Raw genomic sequence first — 22,383 nt, 5'->3', positions numbered from 1 at the left:
GCAGCGGGTGGGGAGGAGTGTAGGGTGTAGGGTAGCTGAGGAGAGAGGTGGGCTCATATGCCATAGAGAGTTCTAAGTGATATGACTTCCCACGCCTCATCTTTCCCAACCAATCCCAGCCTTCTTGAAACTGTCAGCTGTAAGCTTATGTGGCCTTGCCCAGTACATAGATGGGTGCCTGGCATGTATAGAAAGACCTATTGGTTTCATGAATACATATGTATATACGTGTGTCTATATTCATATACAGATGTACATTTGTATGCATATAAATATATGAATGATCTATCATTATATCAATATTTATTTCTACATTTTCTCTACAACAAACTAATTCTGTATCTAAATCCATGACTAGCAAGTTGTCCATTTAAAACTAGCTTCATAGATTCTTAAGGTAATAGCACAAGTCGACACTCCATAACGTATTTTGACGTGACCTAAACGCTCTGATACTTTCTCTTTCTCAGGGCTTAGGTTCCATCTACCAGTGCTGACCACCTCTCAGTTGGGGGTGATATCACCCTCTGAACATTTTTGAACACCCTGAAATTCTTGCTTTGGTGTCCTGAACTCTTGGCTCTGTGAGATTTTTTAAAAATAATCAGAGAAAGATGGTTGACTGAGAGAGATCCTTAGTTGAGGTCTGTGATGAAAAGAGAAGCCTGCAGTAAGCCCTGTGGAGCTCTGCCATTGACAGGCCTGTGTCATTACCACGTTCCTCCACATTTCTGCATCTCAGTAGACTAATGTAGCCAAAGTTCAATAACCAAATGATCTCTAGAGACCGGATGCTTTAACCCCCATGAATGTCCCTCTTTGGTGAGCTTTAAAAACTGTGTATGGGGCAGTTATTTGGGAGAAAAATGCCCATTCAGCCTCTTAAATCATACTTCCCAGGACTGGAATGAGAAGCACACAACTTCTTGCGTAAATGCCTTTGTAAATGGTCCCACCTCTGGGCTTCTCTCTCCAAGTGGAGGCCAGCTATCTTTGGCCGCTTCACAGCTCATTAGCAGTCCAGGGGAGAGGAAACAGATGAGATGAAGCTTAAATATGTCACATTGGTTATTTCTTAGCAGCTCTGATAAAAGGCTTAGCAGCAGGAGGTTAAAACTCTACTGAAGAGGTTTGAGGATTATCTGTGACTTTAGCTTATGGGTGTTACCTTCCTCCTTTCCCCTCATCCCTTTTTCTAACGATTAAGCATGAGTTGGCTGAAAACATTAATGAGGCCACTATAAAAATATTTTACTATCCTGTAGGTCCTTGAAAAAATGATTTTATTACTTACAAGAAAATCAAAATAAAATAAGACCTACTTTGCTCGGAATGTTATTTTTCTGTCAAAATTGGCAAGCTCTTAAAGACAAGTGGCTAATTATAGTAAAAGATGTGCTCAAGTCAGTGGATGCCTCTGACCTATGTCTTGGATTCTGTAGGCAGGAATTTGGCTCCTTACAAGTGGCTCCTGGTGCAGGTCCCCAGGCCAGATTTGTTCTGCAGGTCCGCCAGGAGCAAGGGCATGGCTTCGGATGGGCAGACCCCAAGGTCCCACATTGAGAACATAAACTCACACTATACTTCTTGGTGGGATCTCCAGTTCTGCTTCTCTGATAACCAGGTCTCTCTTTCCTCCTGTTAGAATTTATGGTCCTCAAAAGCAAGTTTTATCTGGATTTATGCAAACGGCCAGCTCTGTGTGATGATGGACATAAATGGGTCTAGGTGCAAAAAGGAGGAAACTATTCAGAGACATAGGCAAACTGTGAGACCAACACAAGTGGGGGAGCCAGTGGGATGAGGTGCTGGGTTTGAGAACCACAGGTGGAAACTTGGGGCACAGGGTAAGTGAGACAGGGGCAAGGCAGGGACTGGACTGGGAGCTCTACTGAGGCAATGCTCAAGTCTGGCCCTAGAACTCTGTCTTGGTGAGGACATTGGTTCACAGTCCTTACAGAAGAGAGAGATGGATGTAGAGAAAAGATTATGGGAGGGTCAGTGGTGGTCCCTTTCAGTCATATGATCCCAGTTCCATTTGAACATGGAGCTATAGGAGGTTTCCTTTGTTTAGTCTCCATCACCCGAAGGTAAATTGGGCCTTTAAGGACCAATGAGACCCTCCATGTCACTGGGAGTGTTGGACATCTCAGAGGAGGAAGACTGATGGGGACAGGGGCTGAGGACAGCTAAGTCTTAGACAGCCTCATGAAAGGAGGCCTTGAGAAGGCATTCCCCTTTCATCAAGAGCACAGAATGAAGTTGGGAAGAATGCTTAGGCCACAAGGTCATCAAGCATGATGCAGGCTTAACCAACATGCAGTCTCTCACACAGGTAGGCACTTAATGCATGTTTGCTAATCACATGTTAGCTGCTGCCTTACCCCCGCCCCCGCTCTCCCTGCCGCCCCCCCCCCCCCCCAAGCTCATCAGAGTTCCATAGAAACCTGGAACCTGGTCCCTTGCGGAAAACCAAAGGTGACTCTAAAGGAAAAGGATTGCCCATCCAGAAGGCAGCGTGGCCTTCCTGGTGAGAACAGTTTTCTTCTCCGCATAGTTTACCTTGGCAGAGGCCAGTGTCTCTTTCCTGCAGGCGGCTACTGTTTACAGCTGTTATCATGTTTTTTCTTCTCCGTCTTCCACAAGCGCTCTTCCTCTCCTTAACTACCACCAGTTCACTGGGGGGACCGCTTTCTGAGCCACTGCCTTCCCCTTCTCCATGGGATAACGTTGCTATGTCTGTGCCATCTCAGCAGCGTTGGCCCGTGTGCCCTGGGTGGTTGCTCAGAGGAGAGATGTGATGGTGGACGCAGGTTGGGGACCGGCTTCATGATTTCATGCATCTGGCAGTCAGGCCTAATTAAGATCCCGGTTCCATTCTGTTGGATTTCGTCTGTGACCTACTGGAACTCGGGCTGGAGCTAACACTGGGTGGATATAAAAACAGTAAGCCAAGAAGTTTGCACTTCTCTCGACTATAGCTGTTTACTTAGCTGGAGCAGGTTTAGTGGGTGGCCCAGCCTTCGCAACCGGTGAAGACAGAATCGAGCTGTAAAAACTTGGGTAAAGGAGGCCAGTAACACTCCTTCCATTTCTTCAGCTTTATCACAGCTTATAAATTAGTTTGGTGGGTGTGTTGATCTTCTAGGAGCTAGTACTTTAGCCTTCTCCACATCAAGTTATTTAGTTTAAATCCATGAGCTGTGCCCACTGAAAGCTCTTCCTGACCCGTGAAATGAATGACAATAATGTGTTAATAGAAACGATGACTTTCTTTGGCTTATTTTTGGAGTAAGTACCAGAGAATGACTGGGACTGGGTAGATTTTTGTTGTTGTTTCCTTTTTGTTTATTTATTTGGGTCATTATAACCTTGTTTATGTCCATGTGCTCCCACCTGAGAGAGGCAAAAGGCTTGAAGTTAGTGCAGTCAAGACATAAAACCTTAACAAATTGCCCCATTACTTACCACCTTCAAAGCATTTTACTACAGTGAGAGTTTATTAGATTTCTCTCAAGCGCACCAAAGATTAAGATTAATTTCTTACATGTCACAGCTATTTTTCTACCTACTGCCTAAAAAAAACAATTCACCTTTATCATAAACACCTAAGTCAAAAATCCCTTAAAGAGGCCGTGCAGTGGGTGAGAACTCTGGAGTCAGACAGGCTATTGGAATTCTGGTTTTGCCGCTTCCCAGCTGCGTGAACTTGAGCTTCAGGGTCCCCTTCTGCAACAGAAGATGATTGCAGAGCCTTTTCATAGGGTTGTGAAATGAGGTAATGCATTTAAAGAGCTAGAACAGTGTCTCCCCTGTAGGGGAAGTATGGGAGAAACAGTGAGGGGAAAGGACACAGGACAGTCCCAGGGGTGGAGCGTAGGGTGGAGCGTGGGGGAGGGGAGGTGAGAGAGAGAAAGAAAGAAGGGAAGTGGAAGAATCTCAAATATAAAATGGCTACCCTTTAATTTTTCCCAAGGAGAGAGAAGCAGATGTGCTGATGTGGTTTTGAGAATCCCTAGCATCACCAGCAAAGGATGGGAGTTTGAGTCAAAGCCGAGGTGTGGCCTGCGTGCCATCTGCCCGGGGCAGCTGCGTGGTGGACCCTGTGGTCCATGGCTCCCTGTCGGCACACGGGACTTTATGGACATGTGTTTGGGGCAAACTTTGCGACCTGATTGTTTGCACTCGATTGCCACAATGTGTAATTATTTACTGGTGCCGGCTAAGGGTGTCAGTTTAGCGTTTCTGGCAGGGGGAGGATGAAGTTTAATATTCGAAGGCATCTTTTTTCAGGCGGTCTGCCCTGGCTTTTGTTAGAGCACTTGGGGTGGCATGGAGCAGCCAAACCTACTGGTTAACTCATTAGAGGTTTATTACTTAGAAATTCACCTTCTCAATTCACTTTATCAGGCCGTAGCTCTTCCCTCTAAGAGTGACACTAACTGTGGGTTTCATGGCAGTGGTCTAATTGGAGGGTTTTGGAAAGACAGTGATAGCTTAAGGATGATCCTTAGATGGAGCTTTCCTTTCTAAAACCTGAACTGAGCTTTATCAAAACAGTAACTAAAATTTGAAATAAGACTCCACTTCTGGGTTAGAAGCTCCAGGTGGGTAGGAATGTGACTCTGTTGTTCATAACTGTAGTCTTTGGACCTAAATCCATATGCAACTCAGAGTAGGCACTCACATGCTGAATTGATGAGTATGATATTTAAATTAGCATAGCTGTCCCTTGGGATAAGTCAAAGGAGAATAAAATTTATATTAAACCAAAACAGAAGTCCTTATGCTCGAAATGGCATCACTTTTTTTTTTTTTTTATGGTCAGGACCCAATTTTGTTCCAATTAAAGAAAAATCATGATTTAAAGGAACATAAAGTGAAATATTCGATATTCATATTGTGTTTTGACATCTGCAATATGTTTTAAATAAAAATGTCTCAGATCCTATTATATTGACACTAGAGGCCCAGTGCACAATTTTTGTGCATGGGCGGGGGGGGGGGTGTCCCTCAGCCCAGCCTGCACCCTTTCCAATCTGGGACCCCTTGGGGAATGTCCAACTCACAATCCAGGACTGCTGGTTAGACTCACCTGCCTGCCAGCCTGATAGCCCCCTAACCGCTCCCCTGCCAACCTGATTGACACCTAACTGCCCTCTTGCCAACATGATTGTCCCCAACTGCCCTCCCCTACAGGGCTTAGGGGACTGGGGGACTGAGGCTGGATGAGGCGGGACTGAGGGGATTGGGGGACTCTGGCTGGATGAGGCAGGGCTGAGGAAACTGGGCGCTGTCATCATGTGGCTGTGGGTGCCACCATCTTTATGAGGGCATGATGGTCAATTAGCATATTCCCTCTTTATTAGATAGGATTGCCATGTGTTTCTTAGAGGTATTGTTCATTCAGATCTAAAGTGAAGGTAGTCTGTGGCCACTCAGAGTGGACATGTGTTTCTCCTTATTAAAGGGCATATCTTCTGGGCGCGGCTGTGCTCTCCCTAAGCTCGCATGTTTTCTCTCGATGCTGTGCCTTATTGCCACTGCAGAATTCAAGGACTACATGGTTTTGTTCCCTACGTGATAGTCTTTTGGCCATTTTAGAATATGCCACATCCACTCACACAGCTAACTGGCTTATTCCCTCAGCTCTCTGTTCTGATCTTATTAGATTGTTCTCCACCAGCTATATGTTTAGATGCTGAAAAGAATGGTTGTAAACCTCTCCCTTCATTACCCTGCCTTATCTTTCCCTAAAATTGGCCTAATTTAATAATTTTATTAATAGCACTAGTAATAATTAAAAGTGTATGTGTGTGCACAGACATATACAGAGAGAGAGACTGATGGAGGATCATTTGATTTGGTATTATGTTAATGCTGAAATTTCTTATTAAACAAGTGTTCCAGATGAGTATGTAATAAATAACATTGTCTTCCTGGGATGTGGGGAACACATGCGTCAAAAATTGGGCCTCCTTTTCCCGGTGGGTGTGGAAGTCACATGATAAGGAATGAAGGGACCCTCTAGCCAGGGCTAGGTGAAAAGTAACACTGGAGAAACAGGCTCAGAGAAGTGAGAGCTGACAGCACTGTTCTCCTGGCAGATTCACCGTCTTCCCAGCTTCTCCTGGGCCTCAGGGGGGGGCCCCTCTGGAATGACCAAGCAGAGTACCCAGCCCTGGGCTCCGAGCTGGCCTTGGATCGCCTCTTCACCCTCCCAGTGGGAGCGGAACATGGCAGAGCCGGCTCCTCCCGGATGAGTGATCCCAGTGGAGGGCCCGGGGGATTGGGATCTTCACTGGCAACCCAGTGGCTGTCTGATCTGCCCACTGGAGAAAAGTGAGGAGGAGGATCCTCTGGGACTCCGGAGATATAAACCCAAATAAAAAATGAAAACCAAAAAGTGCACTTGGAGTCCATGAAAAGTGTTAAAACTCTCTGCTGGTCATGTGACTTGTTCTTGGCATTAGGGAGCCGGGGGCCCTTGTGGTTTAATCTGGAAAGAGTCGCTGACTGTGTCACCTTGGCAAATTGGTTGATCTCCCCGGGCTGCGGTGCTCGTCCAGCTGCTGGCCTCACTGAAACCAGATGCTGCCTCTCAGAACAGCTCTCAGTCATAAATAATATCGTATATACTTTGTTCCTGGCAGCGAGGCCTGAACTGTTATAACCCCCTGTTTTCACTTGCTTCTAAATTTCTGGAAATTTCTCCTTCGGGCTTGAATTTTTCCATGCTCGTCCTCAGCCCACAGTTTTTTGGAAAGTGTCAGTGAAGTTTTACGTAGCGGTTCTTCCTGAATGATGGGAGAAAAGGGGCCGCGCATTGTTTTTCAGTTCATTACATAAATTATAGTTTTCCTGGTATACCCCAGGAAACTAGCTGGGCTGTGACATTGAAAGTGTTTTGTTAAAAAAATAATCCTGGTATGCTAAAGAATGTCTGTGGAAGACAGTTTTAGGTTGCTGAGTGCATCTTCCTGTCTTTAAAGCAGACCACACACAAGCAGGACACATATAAAAAGCTCTCATCCACTTTTAAAGATGGCCAAAGAGGACAACCCCACAAATCCACTCAGTAACCATTCCAGTCACCAGGAGGCAATGTTGACCACCATCAGTTGTCATATTTGTTGATCAGTTGGTCCCTGCTTTCTGTCCTGGCTCCTATAGAGACCCCATGATTAGGTGCTGGCATTGACCCTGGTCTACATTGGGAACAAAGTTGACTGGGTCTTTCAGGTTCCCTTCAAAAAAGCCTTCCGCACAAGAATAGGCATATAGATCAATGGAATAGAATAGAGAGCCCAGAAATCGGCCCGAACCAATATGCTCAATTAATATTTGACAAAGGAGGCAAGAACATACAATGGAGCCAAGATAGTCTCTTCAATAAATGGTGTTGGGAAAATTGGACAGATATATGCAAGAAAATGAAACTAGACCACCAACTTACACCATATACAAAAATAAACTCAAAATGGATAAAGGACTTAAATGTACGACAGGATACCATAAAAATTCTAGAAGAATCCAAAGGCAAGAAAATTTCAGACATATGCCGAAGCAATTTCTTCACTGATACAGCTCCTAGGGCACTTGAAACTAAAGAAAAAATGAACAAATGGGACTACATCAAAATAAAAAGCTTCTGCACAGCAAAAGAAACCATCAACAAAACAACGAGAAAACCCACTGTGTGGGAAAACACATTTGCCAATGACATATCTGATAAGGGCCTAATCTCCAAAATTTATAGGGAACTCATACAACTTAACAAAAGGAAGATAAACAATCCAATCAAAAAATGGGCAAAGGACCTAAATAGACACCTTTCAAAAGAGGACATTCAGAAAGCCAAGAGACATATGAAAACATGCTCAAAGTCACTAATCATCCGAGAGATGCAAATCAAAACAGCAATGAGGTACCATCTCACACCTGTCAGACTGGCTATCATCAACAAATCAACAAACGACAAGTGCTGGAGAGGTTGTGGAGAAAAAGGAACACTTGTGCACTGCTGGTGGGAATGCAGACTGGTGCAGCCACTATGGAAGACAGTATGGAGTTTCCTTAAAAAACTGAAAATGGAACTCCCATTTGACCCTGTGATCCCACTTCTAGGAATATATCCCAAGAAACCAGAAACACCAATCAGAAAGGATATATGCACCCCTATGTTCATAGCAGCACAATTCACCATAGCTAAGATCTGGAAACAGCCTAAGTGCCCATCAGTAGATGAATGGATTAGAAAACTGTGGTACATCTACACGATGGAATACTATGCTGCTGTAAAAAGGAAGGAACTCTTACCATTTGCAACGTCATGGATGGAACTGGAGAGCATTATGCTAAGTGAAATAAGCCAGTCAATAAAGGAAAAATACCACATGATCTCACTCATTCATGGACAATAGAGACCATTATAAACTTTTGAACAATAATAGATACAGAGGCAGAGCTGCCTCAAACAGATTGTCAAACTGCAGCGGGAAGGCCGGGGAGGGTTGGGGGGCAGGAGGTAGTGGGGTAAGAGATCAACTAAAGGACTTGTATGCATGCATATAAGCATAACCAATGGACATAAGACACTGGGTGATAGGGGAGGCTAGGGGACTGTCTAGGGTGGGGGGATAAAATGGATACATATGTAATACCCTTTGTAATACTTTAAGCAATAAAAAAAAAAAAAAGGATATCTCACTACTGAGATTAAGTAGATTGAGATTTGGATAGTTATCAAAGGAGATTGTCTGCTTTCCATAGAAGAAAAATTGTTTTCTTTTATATATGAATAATATATTCATATATAACTTATAAAAATAAAATTGATATTAAAATATGCTCTTTTAAAACTCCCATTCCCCACTCATAGCCAAATATTCTCAGGAAGTATCTGATAGCCCCCAACTTCAAACACTGGGACTGATGGTATAACTATTCCATGAAAGATCACTGCACCAGCTCCCACTAGCTCTGTCCTCACACTCTCAGTCCCAGAAGCATTTACTGGGTCTGAGGAGCAAACTTTAGGTTGAATTTAAGAAGCTTCAATTTATGGTGACAGAAGATTTGACTTTGGGTGATGGATACATGGTGCAATATACAGATCTTGTAACATAGAAACCCACACCTGAAACCTATATGATCATGTTGACCAATGTGACCCCAATAAATTTAATTAAAAAAAAAAAAAAAAGCCTTCCGGTCCTAGCCAGTTTGGCTTGGTGGATAGAGCGTTGGCCTGAGGACTGAAGGGTCTCAGGTTCAATTCCAGACAAGGGCACATACCTTGATCCCTGGCCCCTGGTTAAGGCTCATGTGGGAGGCAACAAATCAATGTGTCTCTCACACATTGATGTTTCTCTCTGTCTCTCCCCTTCCCTTCCACTCTAAAAATCAATGGGAAAATGTCCTTGATTGAGGATTAGCTAAAAAACCCAAACCAAAACAAAACAAAAAATAGCCTTCTGTGAGCCTCAAATTAAATCATGTATTTATTCGTAGCTCTTATAACATGATTACATACATGTGTGATGACTTCAGCCTACTTCCCTAGGAGGCCAGCAGCTCTCTAACAGCAGCTCCGTAATGGCTGTTGTACTCACTGTTGTGACTGTGGCACTTACCATTGTGGCTGTGGCACTTAGGTAAACGCAGAGCACATCGTAGCAACTCATTGCTGAGTAAATTAAATGGCCCCAAGTACAGTGTGCTTGTTGGAATTTAATCATAGATTTGTCCACTCAGATATGGGTATGTGTATTCAACAAGCCTCATTGAGTATCTACTGCATGCCATGCATGGCTTTCCTTGGGCAGATATCAAGGAAGTTCTTGAGGATTCTCCCAAATAAAAAAACTATATTATTGCTATACCTAAAATTGGAATATTGGGCTATTAAACCCAATATCATTGCTAACCTAAGATTGGGATATTGGGTTATTAAAGCCAAAGCCAGTCAAAGGAAATTTATCATTTATTGGGCACTTATTATGTGCCCGGCACTATGTTAGGTACTGGAAAGAGAATAGTTAGTAAGAGTCTCGGCCAAGAAGTCGCTTATAGGTTGACAGCAGCAAAAAAAATCAAATTCTGAAATAATTATTATTCAAGGTGGAGTATAATTGGTGGCAGGAGATAGCTGTGGCAGAGATACCACTGTACCTTGTGACCTTGTGCAAATGTCCCAAAGAATCAGGAAAAGCTTTATGGTTTTCCCTTTGTGGTCAGAGGCCCCATGAGGAGGATAGGCAGTTGGGTCTAGTCCCTCTCATAGTTATCCTGCACGCTTCCCTTGCTAGCCATCTGCACTCTCTCTGTGTCTTCAACTGCAAGAAACTGGTCAAATCTATCAGTACTGGGAAATAAACCAGAACGAAGGTCAAGTGCTTGACAAGATCATGAGGGTCATTATTGTGTACACGAGAGTCCAAGACCTCTTTATGCTTGTACGAGCTTGGGTATGGTGTTGTCCCTGGGTATCTATGTTTCATTCCAAGTGTGAAGAACATGTCATAGTTACATAAGTGTATGTAATCATAGGTGATGTAGGTGATCGAATTGAAACAAATGACTCACTGAGCTCCAGCCACACCGATTGTTCTTCTGTCCTCCAACCTATCTACCTGCTTCACCCTCAGATGTTGGAATCATTGGTTTCTTTTGTCATTCAGGTCTCAGTTCACCTGACAGGCCTCTTGGACCCCCCTCAGCCCACCCATGTCCATCCCCATCAGCTCAGTCACATCACCCTTTATGCTGTGTTTATGGCATTTATCCCATCTGATAGTCTCCTGTTCACTCCCCTGTTTACTTTTTATTGTCAATTTTCTCCCACTACAGTGTCAGTCCCAAGAAATAAGAGATCTTTATTAGTCTCTTATTTCATGGAAGTAAGTGCCCAGGAAAATGCATGGCATGTGATAGGCACTGAGACATGCTTACTGAATGACTGATTGAGTGTGTGAATGGCCAGAGGCTGAGGGAAACACTCAAGAGTCCTATTCTGCTTTTTTTAAATGTGTTTTTATTGATTTCAGAAAGGAAGGGAGAGGCGGGGAGAGAGATAGAAACATCATTGATGAGAGAGAATCATTGATTGGCTGCCTCTTGCATGCCCCACACTGGGAATCAAGCCCGCAACCAGGGCACATGCCCAGACTGGGAATTGAATCATGACCTCCTAGTTCATAGTTTGATGCTCAACCACTGAGCCACACCGGCCGGGGTTATTCTGCTTTTTGCCTGAAGAAGACATCTTGCAAGAATATCAGCTGTTCTGGAGGGGCCTCTGCTTTGGCTCCAGCACAAACCTCCTCTCTACTGGTGCAGCAGTGGGCACTAGGAGCTTCCGTACCCATGCTCTCCAGATGAAACATGTCGGGGTAGAGGCTCCCTATAGTCCAGTGATGGCGAACCTTTTGAGCTCGGCGTGTCAGCATTTTGAAAAACCCTAACTTAACTCTGGTGCCGTGTCACATATAGAAATTTTTTGATATTTGCAACCATAGTAAAACAAAGACTTATATTTTTGATATTTATTTTATATATTTAAATGCCATTTAACAAAGAAAAATCAACCAAATAAATGAGTTTGTGTGTCACCTCTGACATGCGTGTCATAGGTTCGCCATCACTGCTATAGTCTATACTGCGAAGCTACAGTTGCTGAGGCCAGCATCTTTCAGGATTTAATCCATATGCTCATTCTAAGCCTTTCAGGCATGGGATGCACTGGGCTCCAGGTGTCATCTAAAATGTTGCTTTAGGTTATAAAGCTATTTATGCTGTAGATCTTCTCTGAAACTTGTCCAAAACTTTACAATTTCTCTTGTTAATGGTTTTCATCTGCCAAAGAGGTTGTCTAGTTAGAAAGGAGCTTGCTGAAGACACTTGGCACATCTTTCTCATGTTACAGAGGCTGCTTTTGTTTTAACTTTTTTCTTAACTGGGAAACCTGCTAATAAAAAAAGAGAGAAAAAAATGACTTCTCTTTTTAAAAGAGAAAATGTTACTCAGGTTGAGAATCTGGTTATCTAAAATGCATTTCTCTAGCCTGGCCAGTGTGGCTCAGTTGATTGGGCGTCATCCCATACACCAAGAGATCTCTGGTTCCATTCCCAGTCAGGGCACATGCCTGGATTGCGGGCTTGATCCCCAATAGGGGTATGCAAGAGGCAGCTGATCAATAATCTCTTATCGATGTTTCTAACTCTCTTACGCTCCCTTCCCCTCTCTCTAAAATCAATAAAATTCCAAGTATGTGTATTTGTATGTATGTGTATATATTTTTTGTCTAGTTCTTAGCTGAATTTAAAAAATGGAGCTAATAGAAAAATTTGGAATTTGGGGTGAAAATGGTTGGGCATATTTATGGGTTCTCTCAGCTATTTAAAAATAATTTTAAAAGAATTATTTGCATTGTTCAAATTAAAAATTTCAGCCAAAAAGAAAGGTTAAAGTCATGTGTTTTTTTTCTCAGCTTGACTTTTTGGGCGTTATGAATTTATAAACAGGATTTTTTTTGAAGGGGAAACATAGATAGGACCATTGGCCAAAATAAACACTCCATTGTTTCATAGTTTTGTATTGCACATAGGAAAAACATCCCTGCCCTTATTCTGTTAAGGGGACACAGATTCCCAGATTTGTAAGAGAAGGTCAGTGGTTGATTGAGCCACTTCGTATGGAAACGGGTGTTGCATGTTGATCGCCAAATTTCTGTCAACACAAGCAAAAACATTCAGATGTCAAACATTTTTTTCTCATCCATTATGTAAGAAGTTTATGTGTATTGGTGCTTACCAGAAGAAATGGCACAGATACTGTTCATTGCAGCAGTCTGTTGAAATATCTTGATCAAAGGCATTTTCTATTTGAAGCTTAAAAGTGACAGTATAAATACAGATAAATTCACTTCTAGAAGATTGGTCTTTCCATTATTTGACAAATTTTTCACTCTGGCAACAACATGAGCTATGGTGATCAACATAAAACTGCTAAATATAAAAACATATTTCTCTCATCTTAAGATGACAGGTCAAAAGACACCCACTCCTACGCCCAGCTCATCCTGAAAAAGAGGTTAGTGTTGAGTCATCGCTGGTCTTTGCTGCCAAGGTGGGTTGGCATTATGGTTGCTGGTTGGGCAATTTTTCTCACTCCCAAGGTTATTTCTCTCCTTATAAGAAAGAGTATCAAAACCCAAAGATCGTGTACCTTGTGGTGAGGTGGTTGGCTCTGCTTCCATTCAACCAAGGCTCATTTACTGGAGGAGAAAAAGAACATTTTATTAGGACCTATAATTATCCAGGCATTATGCAAAATAATAGTGGAGGCAGAGATGAGGTCTTGCTTCTGAAGTCTTAGATCTAGTTCCCTTTGGGCACCAGAGGATGAGAAGCCCGAGCTGAGAGGCTCTGGATGATTTTGAAATTTACTTTGCTCTGTAAACCACATACCCACATTTATCAGGCACCCTTTCCAATATGAAATAGTGTTAGTTTAACACTAAATGTATTTATTAAGCTTCTATTGTCATAAAGGAACTTATAGTTTGAAAAAGAGAAGACAACTTTTTGCCTCAGGGTCATAGGCAGGCTGAGAGTGAGAGTGAGAAAGAAAGTACAGTGGAGTGCCCTGCCAGTGTGGCTCAGTAGTTGTCACCAGGAGGTCATGGTTCGATTCCCAGTCAGGGTACATGCCCGGGTTGCAGGCTCAATCCCCAGTAGGGGGCATGCAGGAGGCAGCCAGTCGAAGATTCTCTCTCATCCTTGATGTTTCTCTCTCCCTCTCCCTCTCCCTCTCCCTCTTCCTCTCCCTTCCTCTCTGAAATCAATAAAAATATTTTTAAAAATAAAGTACAGTGGAGCTTCAGAGGAAAAATCCCACTGACCCAGTGGCCGAGGGGAGACTTCTGAAGGAGGAGCCCATGGGGTGGACCAGGGAAGTTCGGTAGGTCCTACAAGATGAAAAGAGGTGAAGTGTGGGGAGAAGGAACAATAGTGGGTACTCCAGGTAGGGACGAACATGTCGAGTAAAAGTTTGGGCCTACCCATGTAGCAAATTGAATGAGGTTGAGTGTAGAAGGGAATGTAGTTTGAAAGGTAGACCAAGATGTGTTTGTATGGGGCCTTGATTGCCTGCTAGGGACTCGGGTCCTAAGCAATGGGAAGTCATTGATGAATAATATACAAGAAAATGTCATATTCAGAGATAGAATTTGATTCCTGGCAGCAAAATCCATGATGGGTTGGAGACAGGAGAGTTGGAAAACAGGAAGACTGTATGGCAATAGCCGCTAAAATGAACAAAGAGATCCATTCTCGTGTATGATTACAACAAAACCTCCTAGCAGATTAGTGTCTTTCAAAGGCGAAGTAACAGTTTAGAACACAAATGAAGTGGAACAATTTAATGTTGTTTCGTTGTAATGGGATTTAGTCTGGATGGTTCAACTGTGGAATTAGGAGCAAAATCTAATGTCACAGATCACAGATAGCTGATAAATGCTGTAAGACATATATTTCAAATATATACGTCAATATGGATCCCCTGTTACTTGTTTAAAACTGTGCCCATCTCACTATTATCTATGGCATTAAAGCTGGCAGGGCTGCGTGCCCTGACCCACACTAAAGGCAGCCTTAGCCATTTCCCATTGTTCCGCCAGTAACGACAGACGTCTGAGTCCTGAGGGTAAATCTGGCCAGCCAATTTTGAGTTGGAAAGCCTGCACGAAAGTGGATGGTGCATACTGTGTGTAACTGAAGTTCGTTCTCAGGGACACAGCTGAACTCTTGGGCGGGTACTTAGTTCCTGCTCATAGTTGAGGCATCAGTAGGTTTCACATCTACAGTAGAAGTATCCTACTTGCTTAAGGTGTTATTCCTTCCATCCCTAAGATCTAAGATCTAAGACTTCTTCTAGATCTAGGATTTTTAAATATCTCATTATCAGCTAAAAATGGAACCAAAACTCATCCTCAGGACCAAAAGGAAAAGGAACAAATAGAGGGACTCCAGTCCGTCTTCCCGACTTTGTGACCTTGGCCCATGTTCTTCACTTGAAACAAGCTGAACGTGGACTTAGCACTAGAGAGGGAGTGAACATGTTTGCTTTGGACACTGGCTACAGCCTACAATGCAAATTAAAATTCTGATGGAAGAAGACAAATTGTCATGTGTCTGTTCCGTTTTAGAAATGTTAATCGACAAAATTTAAACTTTTACAATATTTTCTAAAAATCCAAACCTTATGAGGAAAACTCAGGCAGTCAAATATGCATGAATGAATGGGAGCACTTACCTCTGAAATTGTCATGGAATACACGCCCACACTGTCTTAGAACATAATTCACGTGCCAGTTGAGTTCAGAGGGCAAGAGGAGCCCTGGGAGTAACTCAGAGTGGCAACTGATGTTTTTATCTAATCTATTGAATGCTTTGCCCTTTTCATGGGGAAAAAATTAGGACTTTTAAATTTTCTAGATGCTGATGTAGTTCAGTTGTGGCTATGGAAATTAAACCTTGGCTTGACATGCGAGGTATACCAGTTGTTCACAAGCTGTGCCATATGTAGAGATAGGTTATTGGCACAAACTAAGTCACCTGTTCTCTTGGTGTTCTTCTCTTTCAATGAGGATGGCTAAATAAACCATTTCTTGATAAGCAGTTCAAGCTGCTCTCATCAATTCATTGGAAAATGTGACGGATATTCCTACATGACATGCAGAATAAATATATAAGGGAAACACATCTGCATATATACATTGAAATATAAATGGAAACCTGTTGGCACAGTTATATTATTCCTTAAATGATAAAAATCATTTTATTTAATTTTAAACCATTGATTCTGTCTCTAAGGAATTCTCATCAGGGACTTCTGAGTTCATTCTTAATTGTTACTACATAGCAGTGGCAAAAAAATAAACGAAGTATGGACTTTCTCAGGATATGCTCTGTGACCACTCGAGTGTGGCATTGCAGTGTGTTTGCACTTGAACTGAGATGACCACAGAGGCATGAAGTTCTGGACATTATGTCCTTTACAGGGTTCCTGCCTCATGCTGTCCTTTTATGGTTACTTTTATGTTTCTCAGTCAACTTAATCACATTGAAGTATGTGAAATATTTTGGTTCTTGTTTAAATGGGTATTTGCAATGCAGGTTTAACAATGGGCCACTAGAGTCATTTAGGAGCCAGCTCCTTTGTCATCATTTGTTGCCATTCAGGCGACTCACCGACACTCCGTGGTCCCGCTTACCAAGACCTTGTTGACGTATTTGTGACTTCCCGGGAGAGAGACTGTCCCTCAGTCATAGAGTTTTTCACTGGAATACTTAGATTAGCAAAAATGGCCATGGCCAGAGCACCACACGCTACTGGAAGGCTAGTGGCAAGTATTTTTTTGGCATTAATCACTCTGCTGGCAGCAGACCTCTGGGAAGCCTTGTGACAGGATCTGCCCTGTGTAACATTGCGTGTGCTCTGCTTTTCTTCTTGGAATCTATGAAGAAAATGTTCCTCAGCCCAGAAGCTGGGATTGAGAAAGCTCCCCTTCCATGTTATACAACCCAAAGTCTGGTGAGGGTCAGCGGTTGAACCGTGAGGGTGGGAAGGGTGAGGAAGAGGGTGATAGTCACAGATTCAGTGCCAAAAACTCACCTGAGTCACCATTCCAGCCTCCCCTCCCCCCCAGTATTGTGGCTGGAGTAGATGCCCCACGTGTGGAAAGTCATGAATCTCCTTTATCTTTATATCTATATATGTTTTTATGACATTATTATTTTTTACTCTGGGGAGGGATATAAACTCAGAGCTCTCTGACTTATTTTGTTTTATATTCCATGGAAAACTAAAAATGAAATAGCTGTTTGTATGGGGCCTGTTTTCAACTTTCTTTAGAACTTTCATTAGAAAGAGAGTAACATAAAAGGAATCCAGAATTTATCTTACATTACTTTAATATTTACCAAATTTCTACAGAAGCAAGCCTTGTGCATTTATAATCAGAAGAAAAATCAGAATTGTCTCTGGGAGAAAGGATCATTTTCAGACCAGTATCACACCGACTCTTCATTTAGCTCATTGTCTTGGTATAAATATGAAGTGTCTAGGAATAAAATCCTGTTTGAAGCAGAAAGCCTCATGTGTGTCCCACTTATACCATTTCAGAATACATTGCTCAGTATTCAGTTTGGTTTGGGGGTCAGGGTTCAAAAACCTGGACAGATATAACCCGGTAATAAGCCAGCCTTCTTTTCCTAAGCACTTCCCTACTCTCTTTGTACAACCATCATGTATTACCTGTTTTTATTATTTGATAAACCCCCTAATAACACATTGTTTGCGGGTAGTTTTTATCGCGTGCTAACAGGTGGCGCGAGCCATTTTTGCTAATTTTTTGCGCAAATGGCAACGTTCAGTAAAATTACGATAACTTTAGTTTATGTATTTATACGTTACCCGCATTCTACCGCTAGTCTATAAAAAACGTATTAATACGTGTCCCGCGCTCTACTGCACTGGTAGAACGCATAAACACGTAAAACGTATAAATACGTTTCCCGCATACAATGTGATAACTTGAGGTTTAGAAACTTGGTTTTGGAGAAGGTGAGCCAGGGTGTACCTGTTTTCTTATTAGACCAACATAATATTTCTGTCTGCCTAGGATGGCATTTCTGTGGGCTTGAATAATCCCCCAAATACAACTGTCCATGAGTTGTAAAATTCCAAATGCTTTTGGGTCCAGCACATTAGGATGACTCATAACTCTATTAGGAAGGTTGATTAAAAAAAAAAAAGGCATATCAGAATGTCATGCATTCTGGCAAATTTTCTTTCTTTCTTTATAGGTATTGAGAATAAAATTTCAGCTAATATTTTTACACACGTTTTGTGTAATTATTCTTCCTACTACTCTTTCAGTTGAACTAGAAAGATCTGGGCTGACTGGCCACAAAACCACTGGCTCATTGGCCCTTTGCCCAGGTTGAAACCTTGATTATCTGGGATCCAACTTCATGATAGAGAGTTCTAAAGCAGTGATGGTGAACCTTTTGAGCTCGGCGTGTCAGCATTTTGAAAAACCCTAACTTAACTCTGGTGCCGTGTCACATATAGAAATTTTTTGATATTTGCAACCATAGTAAAACAAAGACTTATATTTTTGATATTTATTTTATATATTTAAATGCCATTTAACAATGAAAAATCAACCAAAAAAATGAGTTTGTGTGTCACCTCTGACATGCGTGTCATAGGTTCGCCATCACTGTTCTAAAGTGTTCTGGGTAGCCGTCATCTGTGTGTTTGGTGAGCCATCCTGTCAGCATCCATGCCCGCCAGAGTGGAGAAGGGGAAGCAGAAGGGATGGGCATTGCCCTGAGAGAGGCACGTGCCACCTCCACTCACACACCCTGTGAGCCAGAACGGAGTCATGTGATCACAGTTAACTACAAAGTTGCCTTGGAGATGTCATCTCTCATTGGATTCTATTACTCATTGAAAGTGGGGAGAGTGAATATTGGGGGACAAGTAAGCTTCAAAATATACTTTTTCTATGAAATAGTGGATTGAAGAGAGCCTGAGTGGGTGTTGGCAGGCCATTCCTGAAAGTGATGGGGGATGGTGGCTAGGACTTGGGTGATAACTGTAGAGAGAGGATAGAGAATGAATTCAGAAACGCTGCAGCGTAGCACTGACAGAGGAAACAGGGCGGAGGAGTGGAAAAAAGGGCCAGATAACTCCCGGGTTTCTGGCTTGTATTGCAAATGCTGGAGAGAGACCAGGTTTCAGGAGGAGGTGTTTATGGGGCCCTGCCTTTAACTTTGAAATGTGATTTAGAGGCATCTGTCAGACAGGCTGTTTTTACACATCCAACATATGTCTTCTAATAAATTAACCACCAATTCACAGTCAGGTGAGAGCCCCAGGTCTAGTCAATGTCAACTAATCTATTCAAATGCATGGGCCTCATGGGAGGGTTTCTTATAGTAAAGGGCTTGGTTATATCACGTGTCACAGAATGATTAATCACATACAAACGTAGGAAAGCCAGCCAGGCAGAGGGAGCCTTTTAACCAGCTAAAGGCCTTGCTAATTCTCTATCATCATAAATCATGAGCAGTCTCCCTGTGTTGATAGTATGGACAGGACTGTTGGTCACACAGGAATATCAGTCACATGGACTTGTGTGCGGCAGCCCAGCCCATATTCAGTGATGGGCATCATCATGATTGTTGTAACCACGTGTGGAGCTGCAAGAACCACCACAGAGCTCCAGAGCCAGGAAGCAGGTGTTTTGTTTCTCGTGTTGCTTGTGCACATAATACACGAAGTGTTTAGTGTTTTGCACCTTTTAGTTGATTTGTGATATTTTTTCTTAGAAAGGCCTACTTTGTCTAAGTCAGTGATGGTGAACCTATGACACGCGTGTCAGAGGTGACACACAAACTCATTTTTTTGGTTGATTTTTCGTTGTTAAATGGCATTTAAATATATAAAATAAATATCAAAAATATAAGTCTTTGTTTTACTGTGGTTGCAAAGATCAAAAAATTTCTATATGTGACACGGCACCAGAGTTAAGTTAGGGTTTTTCAAAATGCTGACACGCCGAACTCAATAGGTTCGCCATCACTGGTCTAAGTGCTATGTCTTCCTGCCCAGCTGACCAAGGCATCCTGCAGTTGATGTGCAGGCGATACCAGCTAGTCGACTGTTGTGCACCGCTGCTGGGTGCTGTGGTTAAACATTTACAATGAAGTATGTCAGGCTTTCCAATAGGCACTGGTGTTTTGGCGTTCATTCATTTATTCTTCATTGAACAAGGGAAGTGCTACAGTCTGGCTGCATGGGATACTCACGCAAGATTCTGGTGAGCACGACAAATGGCGGACGCCTCTGCCTTTGGAAGCTCCATTCCTGCATCTTGGAAGCCAGGAAGTCAGATTCAATAGCCTATTGCTGTCTGCAACCCATCCACAGTGTCGTCGTCGTCAAATCGCAGCCCTTGGCCTTCTTCTGGCTGGCCCTGCTGTGATGGGTCTGTGGAGGCTCCAGCCTCGAAAGCCTGGCTCCCACTTCTGTTGGCGGAGGCCAAGGAAGTACCAGGAAAGGTTGGTTGGGTGGAGGGGACGGGGGCGTTTTGTGAGGCAATTGGGAATTGGGCTTTCTGCCTTCATCTACTCTTCTGCTAAGAGGAGGGGGTGGGAGAGAGAGAGAGAGAGAGAGATGGGGAGGGGTGGGAGAGAGAGAGAGAGAGAGAGAGAGAGAGAGAGAGAGAGAGAGAGAGAGAAAGAAATTGAGGGAGGTAGAAAGAATATAACTGATTTGGGGAGAATTTTGCATAGGTTTATATATGAAAGCAGCAAGAAACTAGAGATTGAGACATGCCAGGCAGTGACCAAGGAACTTGCACCGTGTTCTACCTTCAACGCCACGCTCTCTGCCAGACTTTAACCAGATCAGTGTAATGCGGCTGCTTGCACACCTGACTGAATGAAAAAGGAGATTGAAAAGGTTCTTTTCAGAAAGCCCAGGGAAACCATACGAAAATCCAGTCTCTGTTTCAGGAAGGCCTGCTGTGCTGGTGGTTAGTGCACCCATCTCACTGGCTTCGATCAGGAGGCTGACGGGCATGTGTCTTACTGTTTTCAACTGGCTTTTGCCCCTTTAGATGTAAATCTCCAACGTGGCTTGTGCCGTGGTTCTCTTCCTCCCATCTCCTTCTTCCCGCTCTGGCTGAATTTATTCGTGCTGCCTTTTTCCTCTGCCTTCCTGCTCTTCTCCTTTCTACTCTCCGAAACACTTCTCCTCCTTGTCCTGGAGTTTATAAAGTTGTCCTTTTAGGCAAAGCCCCAGACGGCCGGCCTTGTCTGGTCAGCATTGGGCTGTAATTTGGGCTTCCCAAGTGTGTTCTCTGAACGAGAGCCTAGTGTTTGGAGTATGTCAGGAGCTGGTCCATTTCGAGAAAGTCCACAGAGGTTATAATTTGCTCTCAGGAAGCACTTGGGGATTTTAATTCGGTCCGTGTTTTACATGTGAGCAGTCAGTTTATATTTTCGGAGAAGGTTGTGAAGAGGAAGCGACAGCCCAATTGCACGTTTGCTTGGCATTTCTTCTGAAGTGCTGGGGACTCAGCACTTTGAGGAGAAGAAAAATAAGACTGTCCTTCTGCGCTCCTCGCCGGACCTCGTGGCTGATTTTCTCTGACGCTCGGGGTTGCTCACTGCAGGCCTGAAGAAAGCTGTGCCCTCACTGATGTGAGGGGAAACCGCTTATTCTAGCTCATGGAAAAGCATTCAGATCCACTTCCAATGGAAGGACATGCTCCCACTTCCTCACACACCTATTTAGTAGCGTCCCGGGTCTCTGTTCCTTCCTTCAACTATTTATGTAAAACCAAGCTTTTGGGACACTGAGCGAGGGAGTGGGGGTGCAGAGATGAGCCCAGGAGGGAGATGAGAAGCCCCGATGTCACAGTGCTGGGATGGAGGTTCCCCAACGCTGTCCTGGAAGCAGAGAGCAGGTGGGGAGAGAGGGATGTTATTAGAAACACAGTAAGTTGAAGTGACTTGGAGCTGAGGTTTTGGGGTGCATCACAGAAGTGGGAAGAGGTCAGGAGGTAGAGGGGCCGGAGGTGTGACAAACCTGGAGCCTCTGAGAAGATTCCTCCATGGACAGAGGTGGGGTGGGAAGGAAGTTGGTGGAACTTGGGAAGGAGAGGTAGGGAGAGGCCAGGTCTGGCCACACAGGGCTGGATGTACCTTCTCAGAGTTTATCACTTATACTGGGCAGTTTGAAGCAAGGCTGGTAGGAGATGCTGAGTTCAGTTTGGACAGGAATCATTTGAGATGCTTTGGGGCATCCAGGTGTATTATCTCCCCTGCCCTCTGGCTCTTTAGCCTTCCCATGATGCTCCATGTAAACCGCCAGCCTGGGGTTCCCTGGAGCTTCTCTGCCTCTTTTGGAAGCAAAGTTTTAACTGATAGCATGATCACAAGTGGTTGAAAGTGACAAATTCATTTGAGTCATTTTTATGTTTGCTGGGAAGACCAAGGCCTTACTACTCCTCTTCTATGAGATGTGAAAGAACTGGTTTCCCTCTAACTGACCGCAGTGGGAAGCATTCAGGTGGCTGTTCTTGGACTTGGTAGGTGGACGGTCTCCATGACTCTGCAGTGCTTCGGGGTTCAGCTCATGCCAGCCCTCACCCCCCAGCCCTCTGGTACAGGAGAAATCGGCTGGGCCATTGAAGGCCGGTTTCCTGATTTACGCTGTGGTGGTCCCACAGGGTGGGAAACAAAAGACTCCTGGGACTTGAACATTCAATTGGGAAGCACGGAAAACAAGCTCTCTTGAGCC

General features: G+C 43.5%; 1 protein-coding gene and 1 long non-coding RNA gene across 5 annotated transcripts in view; both read left to right on the top strand.

Moving 5' to 3' along the window:
- Positions 1 to 22,383, top strand: part of GHR (growth hormone receptor) — a 190,661-nt gene that overhangs the window by 58,467 nt on the left and 109,811 nt on the right. The window lies entirely within an intron of this gene.
- On the top strand, positions 13,861 to 20,312 carry LOC132233720 (uncharacterized). The gene is made up of 2 exons (XR_009452701.1): positions 13,861 to 17,357; positions 17,604 to 20,312. It is a non-coding gene; the product is annotated as an uncharacterized LOC132233720 (long non-coding RNA).

Source organism: Myotis daubentonii, chromosome 4 (genome assembly GCF_963259705.1).
Source record: "Myotis daubentonii chromosome 4, mMyoDau2.1, whole genome shotgun sequence".
Classification (NCBI taxonomy): domain Eukaryota; kingdom Metazoa; phylum Chordata; class Mammalia; order Chiroptera; family Vespertilionidae; genus Myotis; species Myotis daubentonii.
The sequence above is the reverse complement of the archived record's forward strand: the minus strand, read 5'-3'. Positions and strand labels throughout refer to the sequence as shown.